At 39.1% G+C, this 12,314-nt stretch overlaps 1 long non-coding RNA gene across 2 annotated transcripts; it reads right to left on the bottom strand.

Annotated features, from left to right (window-relative positions):
- Positions 1 to 4,860: 4,860 nt before the first annotated feature.
- On the bottom strand, positions 4,861 to 12,213 carry LOC120729722. 2 transcript variants are annotated; one of them, XR_005694985.1, is made up of 4 exons: positions 11,953 to 12,213; positions 11,252 to 11,289; positions 10,977 to 11,092; positions 4,861 to 9,351 (listed from the first exon to the last, which is right to left on the bottom strand). It is a non-coding gene; the product is annotated as an uncharacterized LOC120729722 (long non-coding RNA). The 2 variants fall into 2 exon arrangements; XR_005694984.1 differs by having other exon boundaries at positions 4,861 to 11,092.
- Between the last annotated feature and the right edge of the window lie 101 nt (positions 12,214 to 12,314).

Raw genomic sequence — 12,314 nt, 5'->3', positions numbered from 1 at the left:
ACTTGTCTGTGACAGTGCACATCAGTGTGTGCACGTTTGTGCACGTGTGTGCGTGCACACTTGCATTTTGCTTGCTATGCATGTGTATGCTTGGATGAATTCCCTCCATCATTATCCCATAAATACAAAAGCACATCACAGACAAATCAAATGCACCCATCCAAACCTGAGTGAATGATGGATTGCACCAATGTTTAAAGTCACTGATATAATACTCCTTTTGACCTCTCTTACCTCTTGTTGTACAAGCACAACCACCACTTATCTCAACCTGCCATCCAGAAAATCTAATTCTGTATCTGTCAACAGCCCCAATCCCACCCCCACCCCCAAAGCACACAGCATTATTGCGTTAGATGCATCGTAGTTTAATATATACATAAATATTTCAGGGATAGATCCTTGAATGACTTTTGAATCACTCTGTAAATAAATTATCCATTCGCTTCTCACCCTTAAGATCCCAGCCTCTCACCAGACTTTTTTACTTTTCTTGTAAATATGTTCTACTTTGTTTTGTTGCTTGCCTTTGAAGTAAAATGTTAAAGTCAGCGGCTGTATACATCCTCCCCATAGTTTTAGTGAGGCAAGGGCTGAAGCAGGCACTATGTTCCATTTTTTTAACCTTGAAATCAATCATCCATCCATAAAGAAGTCATCCTTAGCTATACTTTTTATGACATAAGATACATTTTATTAGTCTCGCAAAGCCAGACCACTTGCCTCAATCACTGTGGTCTGGGAGCACTCAGTATGCATTCGCTATGCACAGAAAACTGACCGAGAGAGAAAGAATCACAATATTGCAAGTTCAGATGTCTGGAAGGATAGCTTTAGCCATATACTGCCTAATACTGCCATATACAGTTTTTCAAAGTGTGCAAGGTAAACTTTATATGTATTATTGAAAACAAGCCTGGCTTTTTTCTCATTTTAGTCTAAAAAGCTCATAAGAATAAGGCTGACTTTTCAGCTAGGCAACAGTAGAGATAATTGTCATTTCCCTTTTCTTTAAACAAGCTTTAAACCCCTGTTGGTACTTTTTGGAATGGGCACTTCCATCATAAATTTTAAACTAGAAAAACACAAAAGCTGTTTCACATTATCCAAAAAAAAGAATGCTTGCTACAAAGTCAGCCTTAATATTGAAATATATATATATTTCGTCTCTCGCCCACCAATGCCTTCTTGTTGCAGTAGCCCACTTTTCATCAGGGTGCCCTGGTTCCTCAACACCTGATGCGGACCTTGTTGATCCGGGCGACGTCCGAGCCGGCATGCCTTCATATTTATCTGCCTCGCTCATGTCTGCGGTAGGCTTGCTTAGTATAGGGGGTCTAGCCTTAGGACCCTTACTGGATACAGACGCCCCAGGAAGGAATCGAACTTGCGATCCTCTGTTCCAAAGGCTTGTAGTCTAACCACTACGCTATCCAGCTGCTTGGAGGTACTGCTGGGATGCTTGAGACGGCCGTAGTGATCGATGTAGCGGTTCCGAATGACAGCAACATCAGGAAGAAGGAACACGAGAAGCTGGAGAAATACCAAGGGCTCAGAGAAGAGCTCGAGAGGATGTGGAGGGTGAAGGTAACGGTGGTCCCCGTGGTAATCGGAGCACTAGGTGCGGTGACTCCCAAGCTAGGCGAGTGGCTCCAGCAGATCCCGGGAACAACATCGGAGATCTCTGTCCAGAAGAGCGCAGTCCTGGGAACAGCTAAGATACTGCGCAGGACCCTCAAGCTCCCAGGCCTCTGGTAGAGGACCCGAGCTTGAAGGATAAACCGCCCGCAGGGGCGTGCTGGGTGTTTTATATATATATATATATATATATATATATATATATATATATATATATATATATATATATATATATATATATATATATATCAAGGTAATAGCAGGCAAAGCAAATAATTGTACCCACCACAATCACACACACACAAACAAAAACATCTTTATGCTACCTGCACTCCTTCGTGGCTCTGAAGAATTTTAAAATATTATTACTGCTATAGTTAAATAAATAGCCACTATATTGCCACCAATTATTTATTATTAGCTGACAGTAACAAGCGGTGGAGGAGTTGTTCAATTCCTTTAGGAAAAGAAACTATAAAACACTATGAAAAGAACTCAGTATACATCAAGTTGTATTATTGGATAATTTTTCATATAGTCTCAAAAGTAAAACTAATTATTCTGTGCAAAAGATGTTCACCATCAGCATTTATTTGATTAACATTATTACTGCATATGTTTAAGGCTGAGCTACATCTATTTAATGTCCAGCATAATAGCCTATAAATCATATGTCTGTAATGGCTATCCTGTGAGCACCTGTGAGTATCTCTGAAAAAAGGTATTTTAAGTACATTAATGAAAAAAATCAGCTGAATTAAAAAGCTTGAGCAGTGTGTGACATGATTGACTGCCAATATTCACACGTGGGGATTAAAGATATTCTATGGATATTCTAATCATTAACCAAGTGATTTCACTGTTTACAGGAGATGGACATGCCCATAAAATAGAAACCGCTAGTTTCCTATGAAACAAACAGAGCATTCAGCAATAATGGCAGTAATTAAAGGATGGATCCAAACAGGTGAGTACTGTCTGAGGTAAAAAGTGAGAAATCTCTTTACTTTGGTACTTTTAATTCATGCCTATTTTTTAGATTTGACAAAGCAATCGCTGCTTTGTCAAATCCTACCTTTACTAAGTAGTGTAAAGGTACACTACTTACCTTTACTGAGTAGTGTGAATGTTTCTTACAGACAAAAACTTCAAGTGACAGCCTAATCTCCACACATAGATCATGACAGCAAATGTCAAACTACATGTGTGTCCCAAATTGCATTTGCAATGGAAATTAAAATGCCTGGGTGAATTAATAATTTATTTTAAGAACTTGGACATCCATTCTGCATTTGACATTTGACACATCCTTCTTTAATCACAGCTCTTATCTCCAGCTTGTCAAAAGTAGGAATCATGTTAATTATATTTGATGAAGATGCTATCCCTTTGGAGTGTTCTCGGTAATCCTTCACAGATAAGACTCTTACTGTCTTCTATAAAGGGGTGCCATCTTGAATCCCAAGGCTCTAAGCACAAGTTAGACTGCTGATGACAGAGACTGGGTTTTCATGGGATTTTAAGGGGGAAGCTGGTAAGCCACTTACATCCCACAAGTCTGAACATGAGGAGGGCTGCCAATTGCTCACCATTTAGATTTCCAAGAGCTGATTGCTGAGCTTCTGTGAAGTGTTGTGTCACAGATTTTAGTTTAAAAGTGCTATACACAAACTCGAGAGAAACACACGCACACACATACACACACAAACAAATACAAACCATCTGGCAAACTGCCACAAACCATGTAATTGCACGGTTGTGTGACTTCTGCATCCTGCAAACCAGCAGGATGCTTTTGTTTTTCTTTTTAGAGTTTCTGAACTGTTGCAGAGGTTACAAAAGGTTTTCTACAAGTAACTGTTTGTAGTAATGAAGCCTACTTAAAAGGTAGTTTCATAATCACAAGTATAATATCTGAGTTCAGTGTATTTGTATCACACATTAGGGACAGATTAATAATAGTTAAATTCCTTTTTTTTTTTACTTTGAGGGTCATAGTATCTGCTGGTTCGTTATCACCCTATCATGGGTCACCGGGAAGCTACGAGGTAATGTTTCTCCTGCAATAAAGCCTCCAGGATGTAAGGTAAATCAGCCAAGGTTAATAGTCATAGGTGGTAATGAGAAAACATACTAGACAATGTGTGCGAGTAAATGTATGTATGTCGCGGTTGGTCAAGCCCCTGTAGTAAGCCACAGGACAATGAGATGCCCTCAGAATGCTGAAGTCATTAATCAACAGCTTATTATTGAACTGCACTGGGACATTTACACACTCAGATGTAAATGTGTACACATGGGTATTCAAGCCAACCATGCACACAGTTATCATAAAAAAAACAGACAATGGTGAAGCAGCAGTATCTGTAGGGGTATAGAGACACAGAAGGAAGTAAAAAAGAAAAACAAAAAAGAGAAAGTTATACTTACACTTTATGTGCCCGTTAATCGTCACTAAACCTGACAATTATTTTCCATTTGATTTGCCATTCAGTGAATTTTGAGCTGCACCTCAGCAGGCCATTTAATGTTGCCTCATGAATCTATTTATGACAATGTTAAACCAGAAACGCAATGAGTTTCACTCTTGAAACAGTCACCTCTTCAGCTTTAGCTAATTAACATGCTGCATAATTATCATTTAATATTTATCATTTAAATGTCAACTGTCAGGGCTGCAGGTGTTTTTGGATTACATGGGCTCGGTTGGTGCATATGCATTTCAGTGTGTGCATGTGTGGTCAAAATACATCATTATGCACCACCTGTTGGGGCAAGAGGTAGCAATGTGTGGCCTGTCACTCATCACTGGGCCATTTGGCTGATGAGAATGGATGGGAAATGGAAATGTCCTGACAGTCAGTCATTCCATGATAAACGCTTGAAGAATTACTCAGTATGTGAATGATTTTACTGAACAGCCTCTATTCACCCCATTACATGAAGACAATACCTTTTCCAGGGTTTTTTTCCCCGTTTCCCTTTTCAAGGGCAAAATCATATTTATCCTTTAAGCATAGTTTCAAGAAACAGTGTTCTTCATGCCTACTCTGTCCTGCCTCAATGCATTCCTAACCCCGTTTCCAATTTTTCAAGCAAAACATTACCATCAATCAACCGCACACACATCTGTCCCCACTATCTTAGAAAGGTGTCACAAAAAGCTTTTGCCTGTTAGTGTGGGATGGAATCTCTTTGTTCCGTACAAGACAAAGATTTATAACAATTCACAGTCCGTCAGCACCAACTCCTCCTCCCCATCCACATACTTTATGCACCATCACCATCTGTGTCAGTCTGAAATGAAGAGAGTTGACTCGCCACTGATCTGTTGTGTCCAGTCTAAATCTGCGTCCAGCATGCTGGCCTCACTGAGCGTCTGTGGACATATGTGTGTGTGGGGGTGTGTGTGCAAGCTTTCATGTGTGTCAGTTCTGCGGCAGTGCCAGCACATGCCATGCATCATGAAAGAATGGAGGGCTGTATCTCTGCTGCCTCACACAGGACAAAGGATGCAACTGCAGGCAGGCTGCAGTTTCACGTCGTCCACCACATCTAAAACGTGGAGTAAATCTTGCACAAGCAGTTCTCCAGTGTCCTTCCCCCGTCCCTCAGGAAAGCTGATAACAGTGCTAGGGCTCCAGCTGTGTCTTCACTTATGTGTCCCATAAACACACAGAAGTGCCCATGCATACACACACGCACGCACGCACACACTCACACACTCACACACTCACACGTCCCTTTGATTCCCTGCTGAGAAGGTGGAGAATGAGTGGATATCACTGACATTTTCTCTCCAGGCAGTCCCAGTCAGGTCACTGCTGTAATGCGCATATGGATAGAAAAGGGGGTAAGTAAAAAAAATGACAGCTGGGACGGCAATGTTAAGTACTTAAACTTAAAAGCATAACTCTTGCATCATACACTCAACTCAGCTGGAATAAATCATTAACCATTGATAAATGATAATATGATACCAGAAAAAAAACATACATCAACATCTAAAGAAGTACTATGGTAAGTTATCATAAGGCCTTTAATTCTACTTCCCATGCAACTAAGGGTTAGTGAGATCAGGTGAGTTTGCATTGGAGCCAGCTAAATTCATATTCACCAGCTGTGCAGAAACATTTTGGCATTCTGAATCCTTTTTTAATCAATTTAGCAATGCTATTAAAAAAATCCCCATTGCCGTGATGAAGTGCTGTGAATAAACTACTCTGACTGACCATTATGCCAGTGCAATATCTGCTAAGGTCCATGCTGTAGCTCAGTGGCACTTCCAATTCAGTGCATGATCAAAGGCATCCGGAAGATAATTTACGATAAATTATAAATTTGTGCTATGATTATACGCACATTAATGCAGATTGGATCAATAAAACAAGCATGTTGTGCCCATTAATTGCTCCTACATGCTCTTTGGGCCAACTCTGCTATGACACACATTATGACACATCACATCAGTCTGTCATGAAATCACCCACTCTTCTCTGGGTGCAACGAACTGTTCTACTGTGTAGCTTGGCTTATAAGCCACTAATAACTACATGATCAGAAATATTTGAGAAATGTTTCATTTAGTGTGTGATCTCACCTTAAACCCAAACCAGGTAAATTACCGTTAGGAAGGTGAGAGTGTCCTTGAATATGTTCTGTACCATAAAAAGATCTGAGATCCTAAAAGATATGAAAACTTCTGGTGTAAATAATATAGTGAGTAGAGTCGTTCAACATGCTGAACTGCTGGAGAAGCCCTATTTCTTAGCAGGAAAAATGAAATAGTTCAAGGCAGCTGGTCTTTTTGACTAGTTATAGAAGGAAGCTTGAGCAAAAAGAAATCTTGAGATAAGGCATAAATCTTCACAGAAAATGACCTGCCCAAAAAAGCTGATCTTAGATCATTATAGTGTACTTACATAGCTGGTAAACAATGCAGCTAAGATGAATTCAGACCTATCATAGTGTAATCCTGCTGGATTACACACCCATTTACCACAAATCCTTTATGTCTTGCCTTTTCAAAGTAGCGAATTCACCTCCAGTATTTTCCTCCCTGTGCACCAGGAGCTCTTTGTTGGTTCCTGACGATCCCCAGTGACATGATCTATTCCATATCTCAGCACACAAATTACAGATTTTTATTTTTTGTTTTTGGTAGCGTTTGCGTGCATTTCATTCTGTCTGTAAACCTGATTGCTCGAAAAGTGTCTAATGAATTCTGATAAAACTTTGCAGACGTGTAGATGTGTGTTAACTGTTCATTATCCATCAATGTCTTCAAGAACAACTTAATAATTTATTGGTTGAAATTTGACCGAAAAAATTAAAACTATGATTCTTACAAATGTGGTGTGTATTGTCAAGAAGTAGAAAGTACAGTATAAAGGTTTAAAATATCATGTCACGTTTGACCTCTGACCTCTCCTTCAAGGCCAATACATTGATTAGTCCTATATATGGCTACTTAAAACTAAATTTTTTATTGCAATTGCTTGTATGTAAAACATATAGGCATATAAAGAATAATACATGGTGATTCTAAATATCACATTATTTTTGACCTTTGACCTCTTCTTCAAGGTCAAATAAGGTCAAACTTTCATAAAATGACTTGTATCTCTAAAACTATGCTTGAAATTGTACTACCTTTGTTTATATTGGCATCATTTAAGAAATAAATATCATGCTACATCTGATCTCTGACTTTTACATTTCACATCTGCCTTACATAAGTTGATGTGCTAACGAAAGTCTTGTCAACAGAAAGAGAATGAAAGGCCTACTTAGTTAGAAATATACTGTATTATAATATTATCTAATATGCTCAAGTTATTCATGTCCAGTTATTTACAAATAAATACCTATTATCCATCACTCAAGATCTGTCACGCTTTCCTTATCTGGTTTTACTGCACTACAAACTTCTTTAAAGAAGAACAAAGATGACAAAATGTATATATGTATATACAAAATAACATTCCCTTAAAAATAAATACTGCCCACAGAGTCCAACCCACGGATCTATTACACGCTTTGCCATAATGCTGGGCTGGAGAGTAAGTGTAGTTTTCTTGTCGTTATTTCTTGTTCGCCTGGCCGTCTTTCGTTCTTCTTGTTTGGATCCTGTTTTTGACCTTAAACATCTACTTGAACATTACACATCTTATTGCTTTGTAAACAATAGTATGACTTTATAAAAATGGATTGGGCTCTTTTCTACCGCTCCAGGCGTTCTTTGTTTTCCATTTATTTCATAGAGTATGAACAACAGCTGAAGCTTTCTTGAGTCGAATCCATTATGCTTGAAGGCTGTTTTTGTTTTGGGTTTGTTTTGTTTTTTTGTCAAAGTTACCCTGTAATAGTGCTGCAAGATAATGACCCGCTGCCTATAATTAATAACTGCAGCACTGAGTGAATTCATGACAAAAACCATACAAGCAACGGGGAACATATACGTAAAAAAAATATATTTGAAGTGCTGTCTATACAACAATAAAATAGTTCTTCAAATTATGTTACAGGAAACGCCACAGCCTATTTGTTGAGATATTGATCAAATTTCAATTTCTAGAGTTTAACAGCAGGGAAATAAATTATGCACTCCACCAAACATAGTATTGCTACAAATACCAAAGCATGGACAAAATCAGTACAAATATTTGATCTCCACATATAGTTTCTGGGGAGCAATACTGCTGACAGTCATATAGAGCTTTCCTTCTATTAATATGTGCAGGCATATTCTCAGTAGATTTACAGCAAAACAAACAAACAGTGTTGATAGAATATCAATCTCCTTTTTCCTTCTCCAGTGACTGTCCTTTGGGTATTCTAGCCGAGTTTGCTGTTTTGTTTGTTCACTTTTGTTTTTTAGGCCAGCATTTCATCATTTCATCATCCATCATGCTACAAGGCAGGATATAAAATCATTCCATCGACTGTGTGACAAAGAGCTTCATTCTTTTGCCTCTGAATGATGCAACTTTATCAATATTTACCAAACAGTGGGACGCTGAGTGCTTATTCAAGCGGTGATCTATGATATTTCTATAATATTGCTGAGAAGTGAATTATGCTTCCTCGGTGGGTCCTGTTTTTCTCCCCTGCTCAGTAGGTAAGCAATGCAGATACTTCAGACAGCACCCTGATGCTAAAGACAAACCCTGACTGGGTCTTTCTCTCGTATACTTTGTCTCTAGTAATTAGTGGAGTGATCGTGCTGGATGTCCACATTCTACACCACTGAATAGCTTTTCTACTAATTCATTCACTGAACATGCAGCTCATTTAGACTACTCTTGCTTTTATTAATTGGACTTGGAGCTGCTCTGGATTCTACTGAGCCGATCTGTTCGCAGCTACTTTGTCAATCTAGCCTATAAGTGCCTAAAGAAAGAGTAATTGAGCTGTTGATTTTCCTTATCATATTCAGAATTGGTAAAAGGCTAAGACTAACAGATGGTAGCCGTATTAGCTGTATGCTCTATGCAACCGTACTTACAATTAGTTGATGTTTAAGCTAAAATCCTAATTGTGCAAAGACGGTGACGTTGCAAATATTCTGCTGTTAAGCCAGAGTCACATTAAAGAAGAAACATAAAGGTGTTGTGCTGCGCATTACTCATTAGCTCTTTGTGGTGCTCTTCAGTACAGGACTCTTTGAACCCCCTCTGTCCTTGGTGCACCGCTGACATCTGCACATTAGCACTGAAGCAACACACACAGAAATAGAAGAGGCAAACAAAGGACATTTTTCAGCCAAATATACTGAATAACCCTTTTAGACTGACAGCATTTATCATTTTAGCATGCTAAGCTGGATCCAACGAAAACTGAAGAATTTTGACTGTGGTCAAGGTGAATGATCAATAGGTAAGTTTAATCAGTTTACTAGATGTCCAGATATTTCACTAGATAGCACTTTAAACCTCCTCAAGGTGCTACAGAGCAAGGTCAAGAGATAACCAGCATATGCAGCTAATGCAATTCTGAGTTGTAAAAATATTTTAACCACACTCGTCGTCATAGAAATCCACTGGCCCGTATTGTTAGTGGGGCTACAAAGACATACATCCTCATGCCCAGCTTTTCTGTTGACATTAACGGGGCAGTTTGAGTATTACAGCAGCTTATTTGCTGTTTATTGGCCTGACTATGAATAACAAAGAGTATAAGGGCATCATTGTCTCAGTAGTTAATAGTTATAGGATCTGCTGATATTCCCTTCCAGGAAGATATAGAGGGACAACAATAATTTGGATTAACCCTGAAATAGGTTTACTCACATATCTATTAACAGTCACAGAGATATTTAAAATGCAGTAGCTATGCATCAAGCCAAGTGAATTAAATATTGTGCATGCGAGGTATGTGCAGTAAAATGTGTATATAAATTTTTCGCTCCCCTTGGTAGCTTGTAGCAGTTTAAGCCAGACAGTTATGCTCACCATGCCAGTTGATAGCTGACCAAATGAAACACGTGTCAGCAAGGTGGTTAAATTAGTCTTCCAAATTTTCCTTCTTCTCCTGCAGTTTCTGGCTGCACTCTTGTTAATCTATCCACCAACCCAGCTTCCTCTCCTTTAATTAATATTGTAGGATCATAGGGCTCTGCAGAGCTGTGTGCTGAATTTATGCATATGTTGGAGTATCTTATGTGTAAGTCTTCTGGAAGCTCTTCTATATATGCGGCAGGGTGTTTGACAGTGTTCCCCTATGAATCCTCAGCATGCTGCCTGCTGTCCTGTAGGGAGCAACACAGTGAGCCAAACAGGTACCACCAAAGGCAAATGTAAAGCCACTTATGCACGGCTGTCCCTAAGCGAACATACATCTGGGAATGTACCTTTGAATTTCAAACCAGATACGCTCCTATGTGGCTCGGTGTGTATTTGTGTCTGTCTATTGCGTGTACACAATGCAGGCTCAGCAGATTCCAGCCTTCACAGACTATTGGCTTGTACAACAGTATTACTCTCCTCTTTAATATCTTCAGTTAATGTGAGTCTCTGGCTAATTGAAAATGAACAAGTCTATGCCTCCCTGCAACGCTTTTATAAGATGTTAAAGAGACACACACCCTTTCCGATGCAGGACAAACATCAGATGGCTTCGACTGTATGCAAGAAATAGCTTGCTCTTGGTGAATAAATCAATAAATTCTTTAGAGCAGAGGCACTCCACCAGGTGAAGCTGTGGTACCATTATTTCTTGCCAAGAGGGAACAGCTGATAAATCAAGAATATGTGGAGATAAAAACCACATATAAAGCCAGTGCAGAGCGTGTGTCTCCAGTGGCAGTGATTTACAGCAAGCTGAGCTAAACTGCTTACCGTCAGGAGCTGTAATGGATGCCAGCGTCTGCTCTTAATTTCTCTGGCTGGGGATAGATATTGCTGCTGTTATTTTCTCCCAGGGCGATTTCACTGATGTCTCCCAAGGTACCCTACTGTGTTATATTTAAGACATATGGGAGCAAAATGGTGCAATTAAAAATGTGCAGAAAACCTCTGAAATTGATCGCTAAGATAGTAAAGTTTTGGTTTCAATAAGCACAGAAATATATATGTAAATATTTATTTTTTTTTATTTTTTTTTAAAAACATACCTATTGTTTCCCCTTTCTGTGGATGTCACGATGAGTCCCTAGAGCCAGGATAAGAAGAGACGAGCATTAGCGAGAGATGAGCTGGAAAATTTAAAGAGTGGGGAAAAATGGGTTTCGTTAATGATCAAAGTTGTAATTAGTGTGTTGGGGTAAATCAGTGTGAGCATCTATGTGAAAAGTGACTAGGAAAAAAAACGTCCCTCCGTGTTTCACTGTCTTCACACGCAAATATTACTGTCAGCGGTTGCAAACATATTAAAAAAAGGTCTATATTTAGTGTTGGTGCTGCAGCTTTCTGCCATCCCGATATGATAATCTGAAAAGCTGATGAATTTCAGAGCCGCAGTGATCATGCATATTCATGAAAAGTTATTTACAACTTGCAGGGGTTCTTGCATTTGGCAGTTCATCATGTGAAAGGCTTACATAAGCCAAATTATACCATACCATATAGACGTTCTGCAACAGGTTGGCCTTCAGATAGTGATCCCTCCTGCCATCTGCTGTTTATTGAGCCAATTGCAGCTTCTTAAATATCACTTTCAAACCGTTCAGTTATCTTTGCACTGTTTCCATTGTCTACAGATCGTTGCTTGCAAAACTAAACACAAACACATCATTCATTTTCTCTATAGAAAGGGATATATATGACATATGTACATGGATTTTACAATTGTAATTTCATCCAAAAATTTACTCACTATTTAATTTTTCTTCCACTGGACGAGCTGGAAAGTAATCAAGCACGATCGTGTCTCCACCCCACCATTTCCAGCACACGAAATCCTAGTGTAGTACCAAACTACACCAGCAGGTTTACAAGTGAGAAGGCCCTCTACAGTATCTCTACCTGTGCTTCTAGGATGATGCAACCATGGTTTCTATTTAATGCAGGTCTGTTAAATAACCAGTAGATGGCATCAGTAGTTTAAGATTAACACTTGTGGGCTCAGTGTAGCCGGTCAATTCTGCACGACTTCTCCAAATTATACTTTTCTTTTTTAGCAAAAACACTGATCCAGTGGCGCAAATATTCAGTCGGTTGATTAGAATGTCAGCATTA

Source organism: Simochromis diagramma, unplaced genomic scaffold, assembly GCF_900408965.1.
Source record: "Simochromis diagramma unplaced genomic scaffold, fSimDia1.1 OVJJ01000293.1, whole genome shotgun sequence".
Classification (NCBI taxonomy): domain Eukaryota; kingdom Metazoa; phylum Chordata; class Actinopteri; order Cichliformes; family Cichlidae; genus Simochromis; species Simochromis diagramma.
This window is presented reverse-complemented; position numbering and strand designations above follow the sequence as displayed.